This window comes from Maylandia zebra, linkage group LG1 (genome assembly GCF_041146795.1).
Source record: "Maylandia zebra isolate NMK-2024a linkage group LG1, Mzebra_GT3a, whole genome shotgun sequence".
NCBI lineage: Eukaryota > Metazoa > Chordata > Actinopteri > Cichliformes > Cichlidae > Maylandia > Maylandia zebra.
The window spans coordinates 34,607,576-34,625,447 of NC_135167.1; the positions used below are offsets into that span (position 1 = coordinate 34,607,576).

The following is a 17,872-nucleotide window of genomic DNA, read 5'->3' on the forward strand; positions in this document are numbered from 1 at the left end:
TTGTTATGGAATATGTTGAGCAAACTAGTGATGTGCGGATCGATCCTACATGTGGCAAAAAAAGTGAGGTGTTGTGGCCATAATTGCCAACCTTGAGACCTCAGAATTAGGGAGACATTCAAAAGGGCTGTTTGGGGGGGGGGGATAAATACATTTTACAGTGTTTATTTATCGGATAAAATACGCGAAATGTCACCGTTATTATTGGCTGGCCTGGAACCAGCCTCTGAATTTGGACACCCCCGTGTCCAAATTCAGAGGCTGGTTCCACCTGAGGACCCGGCCCGACCGCGGTCTAAAGAAAGCCGGGTAGTACATCACGAGCTCCCTCGGTGGAGTGAGACTCTGCCGTCTGCTCCTTGCTATCTAAAATATAACCGGGCGCTGGCGTAAACTCTCTACCGTCTCACACTTTGTTTAATTAGTTTTCTGTTTGACGTTTATTCAGCTGTGTGAAAACCCCGGAGGAACCCTCCCGAGGGATTAATAAAGTTACATTTAATTTAATCTAATCTAATAACTTTAATCTCAGCCAAACCAATTTACTCAAGAACAAATAAAACACTGAAAAAGCCTAACAATAACATTTTTAAGTTAGCAAAGTGACTTATATATCATGTTTAACGCGAGCAGTGAAAGACCGCGGGGGTTTGAAAACGATGTGTCGGTCGGCTCAGATGTTTGAAGTTTACACAGCTACATTCTCACCTGAAAATATGTTAAAAGTTCTTTTGCGACCCAGAAAGACAAATAAGAGTAATATTAAAACTAAGTAGCTGCCGTCATTGTTGGAAACTGGAATTGGCTGGGCCGCGCTATGAATTCTGCGATATGGTTTTTCAATTTTGTTGTCCGGGTGGAAAATTGGGAGAAATCCTGCCATGCGATTACATTTGTTCCTGACCACCGAGAACACTCACGTTAACTTTTATCGAGTGGAAAAAAAGTTAGCTTGTTTATATTATGCTAACATAGCTGTGTCGCTAGCGGTCACGTAGCACATCATTATATACCAGCTAGCCCAACTTCAGTAACCCTACAAACGTCACTGCTGTTTAGTTTTCTGTCTTCATTTATGCTGGAAGTGATAACAGAGCTGTACGTTTTAATTTGTTTCCAAAACCCCGCAGTCAGGACATGCTATATTGTATTTAGATAGAAGCTAGCGAGCTAACTCCCTGCTAACTTCTAATTACGTTAAATGTCATAAATTCCGTTTTCATGGATGCCTGGATGTTAAACTCAATTGTTACACCTGGTAGAGCAGAACGCTGATCATTTTATTAAAGATGAAAGACTTTAGACAGACAACTCTCAGTAATGCCATAGTGATCGTTTGATATATGGACCTGCAGCGGAGTTTAGACCCAGACACGGCTAGTGACGTCAGACTGAACAATCGGATACTTGTGGAGCCGCAAGTTTGCCTCTCTTTCGTCCACTTTTGTCTTTACGCAACGTTACTCGGCCTCGCCCCTCCTCCCCCATCGCTTCACCTGCAGGAAGCGACAAGATGGACACGGCAAATCTCCGTTAACGAGTTACTGCACATCGCCGTGCGTGGGGCTGGACGCCGTCAACGTGTTAGCTAGCTAACCACGCTAATGAGCTAACCACGCTAACGCCATGCAGCCCAGAGGCGCTGCACAGCCTAAAATCCTTGCATTTTCTCAAAAGTTGACAGCGCGCCTTATGTATGAATTCTGTTTGTGCTTGATGGCCGCGAACCGATTTTATGTGGTACACAGCGCTCAGCAATCAAAAGTCAAAAATGTTTTAGTACAACTTTGGTAAGCTATGGTGCTGCACCGCTTGATGGATTGTCAGAGCATTACGGCTACCGAGGAGCCTTTGCGGAGTGATACGTACTGTGCTTCAACGTAATATTACCCTACTGTGTATAAGGACTATAAATGGCACCTGTTAAGAGACGTGGTTACAAGAGGATTTCAAACTCCAGGCTGTCAGTCACACAGTAGAAGTTGGGAACAGAGCACCTGTGAAATCTGTCTTTGTTACTATGCTCAGCGTCTTTTAGTTTACATTTTGACTGCACAATTGTGAGCTTTTTGTTATGCACAAAAACAACATTGTTTTCTTTTATTTATGGAGCATTATTATTTAATAAATGCTCATAATTTATTTTTGAGTAAATCTTATGTACATCTATGCTCTATGTTAATAAAAGTGCCTGTGTGACATCTGGGACACAGCTTTGACTAAGAACTCTCTTTTTGTTCTTACTTTATGGCTTTTAAAAAAAATATCGAGATATATATCTTATATCGCCGTCCAGGTAAAAAATATCGAGATATGAATTTTGGGTCATATCGCCCAGCCCTATGATGAACTCTGCATTATTAAGTGATAAGAACAAATAATCTGATGTTCTGTAATCATTATGACACTATAATTTGAGATACAATAAATAAAATAAGTTTTTGTACAAAGTATCGGTGTCGGATCAGTATCGTCGATACCACCCTGAATAGTACTTGGTATCGGATCGGAAAGGAAATCAGTGGTATCGCACATCACTAGAGCAAACCTGGAAAAGCGTCAGCTCAAGAGATTATTGTCATTGCTGTGGATCTTTACCTGATACACTGACTTGGTGAGTAAATGTTTACTCTTATTCAAACTGATTTTGTGGCTTCTCTTAGTTTAGCACCAGGTTTACAATCTTGCTAGCTAGTTAGTGTTAGCCTAGCGTTGCTGCTGCCGCTGGGCTCATGTTACTTAAAAATTAACACCACAGCCTTAAAAACCTTACATAAAACTATGTCGGTGAAATTTTCTGTTGATTGTTTGAAATAAAAAAGTGAGTTAAGAGCCCAGACAAAATTCTTCGGGAGGTGCAGCCTTTAGGGGTGGGGTGTGGGGGGTATTTTCAATCCATAGCCCTAACTAACTAACTAACTAACTAATTATATATATCATGTTTAACCTGAGTAGCAAAAGACCGCAGGGGGTTTGAAAACAATAAGCCAGGAGTTAGTTGTGCTCGCAGACTGTTATCAAGCCTTGACCTCCCGGTCAGCTATCGCGCTGGTGGATAACAGAGCTCTCCGAAAACGTGGAAGTACTTTTGCAAATATGTGATATTTTGATAAATTAAGTAGATATTTGAGCATTACACAGCTACATTCTCGGCTAAAAATATCTTAAAAGGTTATATTGTGACCCAGAAAGGGTAGTCTGGGGAAAAGGAGGATCGCATTTGTCGGAGCCTGTGCATACTTGTAAGCGTGGCAATGGCGGAGGAGCGTGGCTAAAAAACGTATTACTTTTTCTGGGTCACAAAATAAACTTTTAAGATATTTTCAGGCTCGAATGTAGCTGTGTAAAGTTCAAATATCTTCTCGAGTTATCAAGACATCACATATTTGCAAAAATGCGCCGAAGTTTTCAGAGACGTCCATTTTTTTCATGCTTTGTGGCAGCTTTTGAACATCTGTGACATCTATTAATGTCAAATCTAGCCTTTATTTAACAACATAAGCAAACTCTATGTAACAATGATTGCACAGCCATTAAGGATCAAATCAGTTTCTGAAAAATGTTCTGTTTTTTTTCTCCCTCTGCTTGCTTCTTACTGTCTTTGAGGCTCGGGACCAGCACTCCTGTTGTTGGACAGAAAGACATCAACTCAGTGGTAAGTATTTTGGTTTTCCAATATATTAGCAACTGTCAGTGACATTTATATTAATCAGGCTGAACTTTCATCATACTTTAGATCAGCCTGTTTTACTTATTGGTTTTTTTTTTGTGCTTTGGTTTGAGGAAGTTGTTTCTTTACTGATCTTTTCCTGTCTTCTGTTATTAGACTTGAGATATGACTGCACTATGCTGTTGCTGGTGACTCCAGTTAATTCTACAAGACATGCTGTGTAAGTAAACAAACAACAACAGTCTGCATTTCTTGAAAGATCACATCCCCCAAACTTAGTTTAGAGGGTCTACACTGTATATAGTGAAGTCTGCAAGTTTTCTAACAACAAAATTTGTTTTGTGCCCAAATCATTTTGCACATCATTAGAATGAAAGTTATTGGCCATGTTTGCATAGCCCTTTTTAAAATGATGCTTTCATGACATTATTGTATGTTGGGTGGTGGTCACGGCTATCCAGACTGACAATTGGGACATTGTTACCTCTTTGATTGGGAGGAAGCTTGAGATTCTCTAAATTGGAGTCTGTTCTATACCAAATGCAGAAAAAAATGTTTTAAGAAAGCAATTAAGTTCATGTTCCAAAAAATATGATTGTTTGCTTGCAGGACACCAGGAGAGATGAGTCCTCGGTCACAGATGGTGTGGTCAGTGAAGATGGTCGCCTGCCGGTTCAAGCTCATTGCATCTCCAACCCACATCCACTGCCACTGTATTTAAGGGAAGTTAAAGACTTTCTTCTGCACCTACATTTGGATCACCTCGATCCATGATAGTCATTCAGGCAGTAATGCCTGGACTGGAAACAAGCCATCCTTAAAACATTACAACATTCCAGCTCCTGTGTTGGAATGAAAAACAAATGTGTTGTTTAAATCAGAGATTGCACTTGTGACAGAACAATAAATATTTTATTTTGATTATATAAGTAAGTACAAAACAAACTTGTGGTAGACCTAAACTTATTATTCAGAATAATTACATCTGAGACTTAAGATTATAACATTATAACAGTGATGGCAATATTAATTGTTTGTTGTTCAGCAGAACAGTGTCCAGTATGTTGGCTGTTATACTTTGTTGTGTTTGAAAATAAAAGTTGGGCTGATTTTAACATCATTACAAAAAGTGTTGTTAATTATTTTTAATCATATTCAGGTTACCACAAATTGTTTTTTCATTTAGTTGAACTTGAAATGTTTGTCAGTAAGTAAACAATTAGTATTGTACAGTCAGAAATATCAAGTTATTCTTAATACTGCAGACTTGCAATGTATAAGTTGTCCTAACATTCATCTTAAGTAAGCTTTACTTAGTTTTTTTGAGGCAACGAGTTTCCTTAATTTTTTTTGAGTTCTGGGAACTAACAAGGCTGTACAGTGTACTCAAAATGAGTAAGTTGCCCTAACTTGGTCATCTTAAGTAAACTTGATCCAATTTTCTCGAGTTCTGGGAACAAATGAGCTTGTACAGTGTACTCAAAATAAATAAGTTGTCCTAATTTAGTCATTTTTAGCTAAGCTTTACTCAATTTTTTTGAGGCAACGAGTTTCCTCAATTTTTTGGAGTTCTGGGAACTAATTAGATTTTACAGTGCACCTTACAAAATTTGCAACCTTACAATTCATTTACATCTCCCTAAATGAAAGGTAAGTATAAAATGGGCTGTTCTTCTATAGTGTTCTCTGCTCAAAGTCTGAACATGAATACAAGTCCAATCTTCACAATCATTCAAGTACTCTTTCAGGTGCTCCACTGTGTTGATTAGCCAGTCTGACACTTTCTTGGTTAGCAGTAAATTTAATGAGATTCTTTAGTAAAACTTACACTGTGAGAGCAGTGAGAGTGAACTGTTGTGGGCTGAATAGCTAAATAATAACTCATTACAACGCTCAGCAAAAGTGATCGGATCAGTATCCTCACACTGTTTCTGTGTATTCATTGGATAAATGATTCTTTCATAAATTGTTGGTTGTATCTGTTTATTTTACGCTGTAAAAACTGTTTCACGTCTGTTAAACTCTGAGTAGAAAATTTGCTTAGAAAGCCAAATAAATGCTGATGTCAGCGGGTTTCAGCACTACAATAACAAGGCCTAACCATAATTGGAAAAACAAAGTGCCAAGCAGTTAAGTAGATTAGAGTTTGACCACATTTTGTCTGCCTGAGCACTGGCCACAATCACGAGAAGACTGGGGGTGCAGGGGGGGCACAATTAGCTCAAAAGATTAAAAGAGCAGTGAAGACACACTTCTTGAGGGCATCTTTAGCCATATGGTGGCTACTCTCTTCATCCTTAGCCAACACACTGTTGACCTTTGTAAGATTTACCATTTAATTAGTCTTCTGATGTCAGTGATCTGCTGCTTTTCCGCGTGGATTCCCCCAATTACACACTGATTAGTTATGTTGAGACGGACTCTGTAAATGTTAACAGCATCCACATCTGCCTGCCTTCATGCACAATAATGAAATGCCTGGAAACCTAAGTTTGAATTTTATGTCTGCTCTCTTCTTTCTATCCTGATCTTTTTGGTAAATTGGGGAAATGCTATGATGAATCAGTTACTGTGTTCCTTCCTCTTCAGCGAATTCTTAATTATTTAATGGTGTATTTAATTAATTCATTATGGCAGTCCTGGCGTTCCATAGTAGAAGGATGTACACATTGTATGTACAATAATGCACTAAGCAGCATATATATTTTCTTGCACTTGAATATATCAATACATTTGAATTAAGATGTTTTTATCAGACATTTTAGGCTGGTCAGTTTATTGGTCCTGTTTCAAATAAACCAATATTCACTATGTTATAAAATGGGCATATCTTTTGACTTTATAGCTAAATTAACCCTGTAACCAAAGTTTGCTCTAATTTGACTGGCCAAAAACATCCAGTACCAAAAATCTTCTCCCTGCATGCATATTCTACATATTCATATACATTTTAGGCAGGTGTGAAAAAATGCTGTAAACAAAGAATGCTTTCAGAAATATAAATGATTGTTTATTGGCCCTAGATGTATTCTGCAGCAGGACAATGACCCCAAACATACAGCCAATGTCATTAACAACTATCTTTAGCGTAAAGAAGAACAAGAAGTACTGGAAGTGAGCCCTGATCTCAACATCATCGTGTCTGTCCGGGATTACATGAAGAGACAGAAGGATGTGAGGAAGCCTACATCCACAGAAGATCTGTGATTGGTTCTTGTTTGAAACAATCTACCAGTGGAGTTCCTTCAAAAACTGTGTGCAAGTGTACCTAAGAACTGATGCTGTTTTGAAGGCAAAGGGTGGACACACCAAATATTGATTTGATTAAGACTTTGCTTTTGTTCATTCACTGCATTTTGTTGATTGATGAAAATAAGTGATTAACACTTCCATTTTTGAAAGCATTCTTTGTTTACAGCATTTTTCTCACCTGCCTAAAACGTTTGCACAGTACTGTATGTGTATTTATAGGCAATATAATATCCATCGCTTATTACCATTTCATTGGAAAATTTTAGGAAGTTAAAAAGCTTGAAAAGCAGCAATTTCACCAGTAGGTGCTCAAATGACCGCCTCATATGTGACTTGCTTCAGATTCATAAATAATGCAGCTTTAATCTACACAGAACGTGCTGGTGGTTCCTTTAAATAGCTTATGAGCTTGGAAGTATGTAAGTGGCTGCATTATTGCTTTATTATTTATTGAAACTCCGGTATAGAAGGTTGGGATTGGTATAATTACCAAAATGGATTAAGAACGCTGGAGTTAAAAATTTTGAGATATTTGGGTTTATAAAATGGCTGTGGTACTTTTTTGTTGCAGATCTTATCAAGCACTACTTCACCTTCATTTCACAACCAGTAATTAGCCTTTACTTTGCCTATCGGTATTGTTACTTGGCTGACTGTAATCACTGCGCACGGCATATGAAAAAAAACAAAACAGATTTATTATATGTCGCACAAGCCACTTGGATTTTTACTTGAGTCTACATAATACTTCTGTTGTAGAAATTTGTAATTACAGTTCTCTGCTATTTTATTCAGGATTTTGTGGAAGAGATGAGAACATGTTAACATCGGGTAAGGTCATCCAGTAAAAATTATAATTGTTTGTCATAACTGCTCCTACATCTACCCTCCAGGTAAGAAAACAATCAGCTCAAAGCAGGCAGATTGTCATGCTCTTAGTAGGCCTCAGCATGCCTAACTTGGTTTAGTCCAAAGGTCAATTGTAGGAATATTTGCTGCCATTCTCTACTTTTCCACTTATTTCAAGATCATTCTGAAAACTACGAGACATGGTTCAAACCCATGTTTGAAAAGCACATAAGCATACAAATGCAAAACTACAAGCACTATTACAGTTTTTCTCCATTGGTTTGGCTCATTTCTTGAAACAGAAATTACATTCTCAAAACTCTAAGATCATTTGGCAAAACACTCTTACAGTTTAGCACAACACTATAGCTCACCTGCAAAAGCTCATATCTCTTCCAAAACTGTTCACTCAGGCTTCAATCTAAATCCCTTTCTCATTTAAACAGTCAGTGTCTCCAAAATGGCAAAGATCCTTCTCAATAGTTTTGGCTCATTTCTCGACACAGATCGGACATTCTCATCATTCTTGGTGCTTTTGTCAAAATAAACCTGGATGGTTGATCACAACAACATGGTCCACCTGCAAAAGCTCATATCTCTCCTAAAACAGTTCACTCATGTGTCAAAACTACATTTCTTTCTAATCTGAATAGTCAGTGCCCCCAAAATGCATCGTCCCTTTGGCATTGTGTGAGTACTGCCATACAAAATGTTTAGATGTTTTGTCACTATGGCAGAGGACCAACAATATACAACAGAAAAGAGTAGCCTCCAAGGTTTGACATCACAGATTGCACTCTCACTACCAAGGAAATTATAACCATTTTTTATTCACAGGCAAAGAAAGTTTCATACATATGTAAAAAGAAAATGTACATTACAGTAGCAAATTGTATGAACACAAAATCAAAAAAACAAGGACTTATTCAGTGGTCGCTGTACTCATTCTCCTGCTCTTGTCCACTGTCTTCACCCTCCTGATTATTTACACGCTGTTGTCCGTCTGGCCACAGATTCTCGTCCACATCACAGCGGATACTTTCTCTTGCGATGCAACGAGGAAAAAAACGGCGTGCATGCCGCAACCATCCCCTGCATTGATCTCCTGTAATGTCGTCACACGCTGTGGCCATAGCATGGAGCAGGGACGGCTGATCCTGAGCATGATGCTCATACACTCTCCACCTCCAAGCAGAGAAAAACTCCTCTGTCGGATTGAGGAAAGAAGAGTAAAGTGGTAGGAACCCCATGACCATCATGGGATGCGTTGCAAACCAGCCCCTATGGTGGAAATTGACATTGTCCCACACAATTACATAAATGGGTAGGTGAGGCCCTATGAGACCTCTCTCATTTTCAGGGATAAAATTGGTATATAGGCGATCCAAGAAGATGAGGAGCTTGTGTGTGTTGTATGGGCCAAGACTGGGGATGTGAGTGGCCACACCATTCTCAGAAATGGCAGCACACATAGTTATATTGCCCCCTCGCTGACCTGGGACATCCACTGTGGCCCGGTGGCCAATAATATTACGGCCACGTTTTCGGCCCTTGGCCAGGTTGAAGCCAGCTTCATCCACGAACACCAGGATGTAAGGGGTCTCATGTCCTTCCAATGACATTATTCTCTAAAATAGAGTAAAGAACATAAAATCAGTCATACAGAAGAGTCATATACTACAGTTAGACAATTACATGCTCTCCCCCACAGGTTCAATATACTACAGGCTACTACTCCAGTGGTTCTAAACTAGTGATAGGCCTATGAGGAAGTACTGCAGGGGTATTTGATAGAAAGGGGAGTGGGAAATACTGATGACTTACTGAGATGTTACAGTAAAACCTACAGTATTAGATAGATTTGATTGGGGGACAACAAAATAAGGATTGTAATGAGAATTGTATCATACAGTAAACTGCAGTTTTCTGTTGAAATTGTTGAAGTCAGATGAAGCAAATACTGATTCTGAAATCAGGTAAAGGAGGTATTGAAACCAAATAAGTGAACTACTGCTTACTGTGATTACAGGTACAGTATGTACCTGTAATGTAACTGACCAGTATGTAACTGACTTACATTTACATACTGGTAGCGCAGCTCCTTTACTCTGTCAGAGTTCCTCTCAAATGGTACCCTGTAGATTTGTTTCATTGTCATCTGATGCTTCTTCAAAACCCAGTCTATTGTGGAGATGCTTATTGTGTTTATGTTCTGGAATATATGATTGTCCTGAAGGATGGCATCACGGATATGCCTCAATGTGATGGCATCATTTGCCATCACCATGTTACAAATCTCTCTTTCCTGTTGTTCAATGAGAAGTTTTCCTCTGCCACCCACGCGAGGTTGTCGTCCAATCCTACACAAAGAACAGAATACAGTAAGTTATCAGTGTAATTGTATTATTGTTTTACTCACAGTAACTTCACCACAATCCTAATGCAACATTGCACAGTGACTGGAATACTACTCTAAACTGTATAAATTATGTAATTCCATAGTTTACAGTAATTTGTTCAATATATTTCTTGTCATATTTAGTATCAAAACATTCCACTAGTCCTCTCCACCTGCTAGTATAGACCTACTACTGTAGGCAGATGCACACAAAATCTCTACAGTAAGTTATACATTTTTTGCCTCACGCATAGTGCCCTGTCCTATACAACATATAATTCCATCATAGATTAAATAGAGTACATACCTGTTTTCCCTGAGAAAGGTTTGGATGATGGAGGACACTGTAGAGCGAGGCACATTAGGCTGCACTCGACGACCTGCCTCTGCCATTGTGAGGCCATGGTTTATGACATGGTCTATAATTGTGGCCCGAATTTCATTCGGGACAGCACAGTGTCTTCGCGCACCTCGGCCTCTTCCGCCTATTTCTCCACCACACATTCTCAGTCCTCCTCTTCTTCTTCTTCTTCCTCCTCTTCCTTGAGGAAGAACTTCCCCTTGTCAGTTTGCTTGGCCTTGTCTATCCATGTTCAGAGATCGGACTGGCTCTGGTCAAGCTCTATATATTAGGGGTGCAACGATATTCGTATCGATATTGAACCGTTCGATACAGTGCTTTCGGTTCGGTACGCATATGTATCGAACAATACAACATTTGTAATTTATTTTATCAATTTTCCTTCTGACGATGCTGTCTGTGTTGAGCGCTCAGTGAATCTGTGTTCGACTACTCCGCCTAGGCTGCACTGTCCAGCGCAGATCCACTGAGCGCTCAACACAGACAGCATAGTCAGAAGGAAGAGCGCAGGGCACCTCCCCCACCCTCATTCAGTTCTGGCGTTTGGAATTATTTTGGTTTTCATGTGACGTATGACCCTGAAGGTAAGCGAGTCATGGACTAAAGTAAAACAGTATGTTGGATGTGCCATGCAATGCTCAATTACATTGGTGTGAACTAGTGTGCTAGCGCAGTTAGCTCGTTAACGTGTTGGCCGTCTAGCCCCATGCACGGAGCGATCGGCGGTAGCTCGTTAACGGAGATTTGCCGTGTTGTGGCGTTAAGGTCATTTCAACGAGATTAACCTGAAAGCACTAGTGGGAACACGACGAATATGACTGCACATTTACGCCGACATCATCCTAGTGCAAAGACAAGTGGAAGCAGACAAAAAAAAGCAAGCATGCTACTAACTTTAGCCGAGTCATTTAGACAGCTGTTAGCACATGATTCTCCTTATGCTGCTGAGAATATAGCCCAGAAGAAGCGGATAGTATAGCTTTTATTTTGGAAAGAGCCATTTCTCTGTAATAAACTCTCTTTTCCAAAGATGAGTGATTCCTCAATCAGATACAGGGCTCGCAATATCGCTAGCCCGACGTCCCGGAGCTAGCGATTTTTTCAGTCGGGCTACCAAAATCTATCTCTTCCCTGCCCGTCGGGCTATTGTAGGAAAAATATATGTCAATGCTTTTGCATTCTTTCAGAAATGTAGCTGGGTAATTATGTCATTGGCATCGGTGAGCCACTGTCAATATGTGACATATTGAAGTCGCGTTTGAATTTGCGCTTGTTTTTTTGCTTTCACTTTGCAATCGTGCGAACTGTGTATAGAGAGCGACAGCACTGATCTGTGAGTGATGATAATTTGTGCACCAATTCCTCTGACATCGTCTTATTAATCGTTAGCTTACTATGCAAACATGACAAGTGAAATCTCCCGCAGCAAGCTTAAACATGTGAGAGGTTGATCGCGCAGAGAATCGCTGAGCTTATGTGAGTGAGCGTGTAAAAGCATTTCAGTTCTGCTGAGCCAAATAAGACAGGTCAGGGTGAAGAAGTGACAGCCAAAGAAAAGCTTACCACAAAACGAAGAAGTTATGACAAATCAGACTATAAGGCAAAAAGAAAGTGCAGCTTTATGGTTTCATGGACAAAAGAATTTCTGTGGCTGCAATATGACGAGCTAAATAACCAGGGCTGCACATAAGTGGTCCGCAGGTGCGCATTCGCTGTCAAAATAAAAAACACGCACAAGGGTTAGGGTTAAATTTAAAAACTGTACTTTTGAGTTAAAATATATATTTATAATTTTAATAAATGACAAATTAAAAATGCATGAACATTTTTTTGTATCGAAAAAATATCGAACCGTGACACCAAAGTATCGAACCGAACCGAACCGTGAATTTTGTGTATCGTTGCACCCCTACTATATATCTGTGTTTGGCAGCACACAATCATGGAAAACACCTGTGTGTGACACTCCCCCTTCGTTAGTCTAGTTTCACCTGACTGTCAATGACTGTCATCAATTTATCAAATATTCATGGTATTATGTTCTTGACCAATTTTGACAATTGAACAAACAGTTGTGCATGCGAGTACTTATACAATGAAATCATGCTGACATTTTTTGGAGGGAATGATAATTAGACTGAGAATCAACTAATCAGTTTAGATCTACGAGATCTATTCATTTGGAAAATGTGCTAAATGTGGGCTAACTGTATAACTGTAGGCTACCTGTACTTAATCATTTGCAAAGATGCACTGAGACAATTGAGACATGTACTAAGGCATTTGCCATTTGATAAAATGAATGAGAAATGCCATTCTGTTGTGAACATTTACCAAGAGGTTTGGAGGTTTGTCCATGTTATTTTGAGAATGTAATTTCTGTTTCAAGAAATGAGCCAAACCAATCAAGAAAAACTGTAACTGCTGAAAAACAAATCACGTGTTCCTTTGTCAGCATTTTATCACCAAATTAAACTACTAATAGGGTTTACCCATTTATTAATTTAGAAACAATCAAAGTGAAATAATCTTTTTTTTTTTAAAAAGGGAAGAATAAAACATGAAAGGAATTAACAGGCATTTTAAAGTCATCCACTGCTTTTGTTCTCTTTATCAAAAACATCCGCTTTGTATAAAAGCGATCCCTGCTGTGGGAGAGCGACGGTGTGGAGCTGCAGATCAGATCTATTTAGAAGACAGCATCAAGTTGAGTGGCTGAAGCCTGCTAGCCAGGCCAAATACAGCAGTATAGCTGTTTACATAATAGTAATAAGCTACAGTACACAGTGACACCATCAAGTTTTAGGAGGAGACTTGCTTACATGAGCAGGCCATAGATTATGCCAAGACAAATCGATTAGCATGGGAGCAGTCTAATATTAGGATTCAACGTATGATTAGAGAAGCCGTGTTATGTAATGACAATAATGAGTCTCTGTTATACTTCAATACACAGACGAACATCCACTGGCCTCAAACTGACAAAACGTCCTTTATCTGTCCCGCAAAATGTCTCTTTTGTTTTTGAGATAGATAGATCGATCGATCGATCGATCGATCGATAGATAGATAGATAGATAGATAGATCGATCGATCTAAGGGGGGGGGGGGGGGGGGGTTATTCACTTGAATAAAAACTGCTTAATTAATTCACGCTTACCTGTGTTTCAGTATATGCATGTATAAATCTTACAGTAAATACACACAGTCTCTGTGTGTATTTACTGTGTTTTTGTTTCTTTGGTTCCCAATTCCTTCTTTAACATCAAGAGTTGGGCAAACTTAACACACTGGTACATCTCAGGTCCCTGCAGGCTCTAATCTAGATTACATATTGTGACGTTATCATGTTACCCTGCAACATGAAATTTGAGCACTACTGTAACTATTACACTTTATAAAAGCATTGCATCAGTTCACAGACAACAGCATTAAAATACAAACAAACGGTTGCATTTGCATGTACGTGTCATACAATATTTATTATATGGCATAAACAGACAGTGTTCATTGGTTCTGTTGTGAGTCCATCTTTGAGAACGAGTCCGTTATTACATCTGTTGTTCGCACATTACAATAGACTCTAGATTACATCACTACACTGACACTCAGTAACCTGCCTGGCCTCAGCAGGTCACACAAATGAAAGACGCACACACACGTGTACATACACACACACACAGAAGTGTTACCATGGATCACTAAAGGGAACTCAAGGAGGAGGGTAGATTGGCCGTGTGTGCGAGGGGGTTGGGTGTTAAATCTGATCTGGCCAGTGCTGACGATGGCAGTGTGGCTGCGCCCTTACATCGGCCACATCAGTGTGTGTGTGTGTGTGTGTGTGTGTGTGTGTGTGTGTGTGTGTGTGTGTGTTATATAACAGCATGATAAAGCTGCCTTTGGGATCTGACTGTGGCTGCTGAGCCTCTTACCTGTGTGTCATATGGAAAGCTCTGGCAGCAATCTTTATCTTCCACATCAATCATCTCAGTGGATCCTGAATTGACCACATTAAGCCTGTCACTGTTACTGTGTTTCTCTCTCTCTCGCTTCACTCTCAGTGTGTGTGCGTGTGTGTGTGTGTCTCAGGGGTGCCACCAGGAATTTGGGTTCCCATGAAAAAAAAAAAAAAAAGACTTTGGGCCACTCCACTTTAATATTGCAAACCGTGATAAAATAATACAACACTGTTATATGGATAATATTCTGCTTCGATACAGAGATTTTTTTAATTTGGGGAAAGTTGTATTGTTGAAACCATGTTTTACATTTCAATATTCTGAATGATGACATCATTAGGGGTTCATTTGGTTTTTTGCTTTGTTTTTTTGTTTTGTTTTTTTTGTTTTTTCGTTTTTTCATTGATTGGTACCTAACAATTAAATATACATCAGCTTTACGGCTGAAACTAAATCTAAATTCTCTATAAAGTGGTGTAATACTAATATTTTTTACTCCTTACATATTTTCTAATAATATTAAATATTGGCAAATAGAACTTAAATAATCCTTTCAATATTAATTTTGAAACAAATTATAGCCAGCTGAACTGTGTCTCTGTCCTGAGGCCTGGTGGAACTCAAGTAGGTTTTAATCAGTTATAGTTTACTAAAAGGTCTCATCACCTGCAACAGTCAAAATATACAAAGAACATACTTCTCCAAAGGTGTTGTATATGTGGGTTATAATTATAATATATTATTAGTATTATTACAAATAAAATAGTGTGTAGAAAAAGATAACTTTCCCAAGGGGCCTCCTGAAATAAGACATTTCTTTGACATCAAAGAACTTGCCTGCTTCTTCAGATATCAGTGTGGCTGGTTCAGTGTCAGGAGTGTGGGCATGGGGTGATGGGACTGGGACAGCTAAGCCTGAGCAAGAAGTTTGCTCTGTTTGGCCTGGCAGCTGATACGTGATTTAGTATCCATATATACACAAACGGTCCGCCTCTGTATTGTTTAAAGCAGGGGTCTCAAACTTGCAGCCCAGGGACAACTTGCAGCCCAAGTCACCCCTACTTGTATGTTGACGTGAAGAAATATAATGCAATTTGGCCCTTGAAGTTACTTTTTTGTTAGGGAGGATTTGTTTGTTGTTGAGTGCAATGTTAAAATAAGTTCTTTAAATATGTGTACACTTATGTCTGCATTTTTATTTGGTTAAATATGAACAAAACTATAGCAGAGGTTATATTCAAATGAAGACCACAACAGTCTTTAAAACCCTGCAAGCAGGAACAACCAAATCTGATACTACGAGTCATGGTGCCAGTTATTTATCACACACCTGTTGAGCAAGCAGACTGTGACCCTGAAATGATTCTATTCCCTCCTAATCCACATACAGTATGTCTTACACACTTACAAACAAATGAGAAAGAACAATACAGTATCCACATCTGAACCAAAGTGTAAAACAGTGAAATGTGGATTATTAAATATTAGGTCTCTCTCCTCCAAGCCTCTGTTAGTACATGACTTAATAATTGATCAACAAATCGATTTACTCTGCCTTACAGAAGCCTGGTTGCAGCAGGATGATTATGCTAGTTTAAATGAATCAACACCCCCGAGTCATTCTAACTACCAGAAATCTGGAAGCACAAGCCGAGGGGGCGGTGTGGCAGCAATTTTTCACACCAGCCTATTAATTAATGAAAGACCAAGACAGACTTTTAATTCATTTGAAAGCCTGATGCTTAACATTGTTCACCCCAGCTGTGAAACTCAGAAACCAGTCTTACTTGTTATCATCTATCGTGTTGCACCTTAATTTGTTTTCATATAATTGCGTGGAATGAGTCTTAAGTTGAATTTTTTAATAGGCAAAAAATACTTAAATAAGTAAATGTTACTTTTTTTTCTTTTTTTCTTTTTTTTGCTGATCCAAAAATTGATCTGATCCATGAATTAAAACCATGATCTGAATCGAACCAAGAGATTTTTGATCCGTTGCACCACTAATAACCAGTCTCTAGCCACATGGGTAAAATGCGATTATTTGAAAGGGTGATGTCACTGTATTTAAGTATGGTGGGGGGAACATGGTGGCTTCCACAAACCGGCGCCTGCTCCTAAATGTTTTTAATGGATTAATTACAAGTTTATGAGAATGTTTATGAGATAGATTTATGAATCTATCCTTTTCTTCTGTTAAATAATCTAAAAAAAATTACTGACAGTACCTTTAATATTGTGCTGATATCACTCCAGTTTGTCACAATTGCTATTTATTCACTAAATGGAGAAAGACATCCTGTAAATACAACAAATATTTTTTTAGTCAACCTAACACAGTTTTGGGTTTGGATTATTGTTTAAATGGCATTTTAAGCCATTTGTCATATCACACTAGGGAACAAAATACACAGTGCTGTATAGTATACTGTATATGTACAGAGGCCCATATGGGTATTTATGAAAGGGAGGCACAGACAGTTTTTTATTTGAAAGACCTTTCGGATCCCGGTTAAATAGATACTAAAATTGCAAAGTAACAACACTGGAGGCTGAAATTATACCACATATATTTGTTTTATGGACAGCTGTGGAACATGCTCTGCATATTACCCTGCAAAATATTTGTCTCATTTAAACTAGAGATCGACCGATCCAATATTACGTATCGGTATCGGTCCGATACTGACCTAAATTACTGGATCGGATATCGGAGAAAAATAAAAAAATGTAATCCGATCCATTAAATATCACGAAAGCACCTCACAAAACTTGCAACACGCCGTAACTCGCCTCAGAACGTTAGCACGTCGGAGCAGTATGCATCACGTGATAGAGCGGCTGTGGCATGCGGGACCTGTCGGTGGTCTGGATAGCATGTGGAGCTTCGCTAGCAACCCGGCATTTCATCTCCGACAAAGTTATCCCCGAGAGAAGTAAAGCAAGTGTGTAAGTCCATCTCTGAATGTTTGTAAAGCATTCCTGCGTTAAGCTTAACAACCGATATATGGAGCAACTGCCTCTTCTTGCTGCTACTTCAATCAGTCCGTCGCGAGTCCGTCTCTCTTGTTTGTTTTTGGCCCACTTTGCACCAGAAAGAGGAAACCAGCGGATAAACAACAGCAGCACGTTTAAGCTTGATAAGCTGTTGTTAGAATTTATTTAATATTACTTTCTACACCAGGATCTTTTTCTACGTAGCTGACGCTGGTAACTGTGCAAGGGCGGATATAGCAAAGTTTAGTCAGGGAGGCCGATAGGGCATTAACAGGGAAAAGGGGAGCAGAAAGACATACTTTTCTTTCTTATTCTCATTTAAAATGTCTAGCTTTTAATAAATAATTATCTGACACCCAAAGTTTTAATTTGATGCAAAATGAATA

At 39.0% G+C, this 17,872-nt stretch overlaps 1 long non-coding RNA gene across 1 annotated transcript; it reads left to right on the forward strand.

The window, feature by feature from the left end:
• The first annotated feature begins 3,364 nt into the window (after positions 1-3,364).
• LOC105940531 (uncharacterized) lies at positions 3,365-4,874 on the forward strand. The gene is made up of 3 exons (XR_001167306.5): positions 3,365-3,655; positions 3,827-3,890; positions 4,280-4,874. It is a non-coding gene; the product is annotated as an uncharacterized LOC105940531 (long non-coding RNA).
• The last annotated feature ends 12,998 nt before the right edge of the window (positions 4,875-17,872 follow it).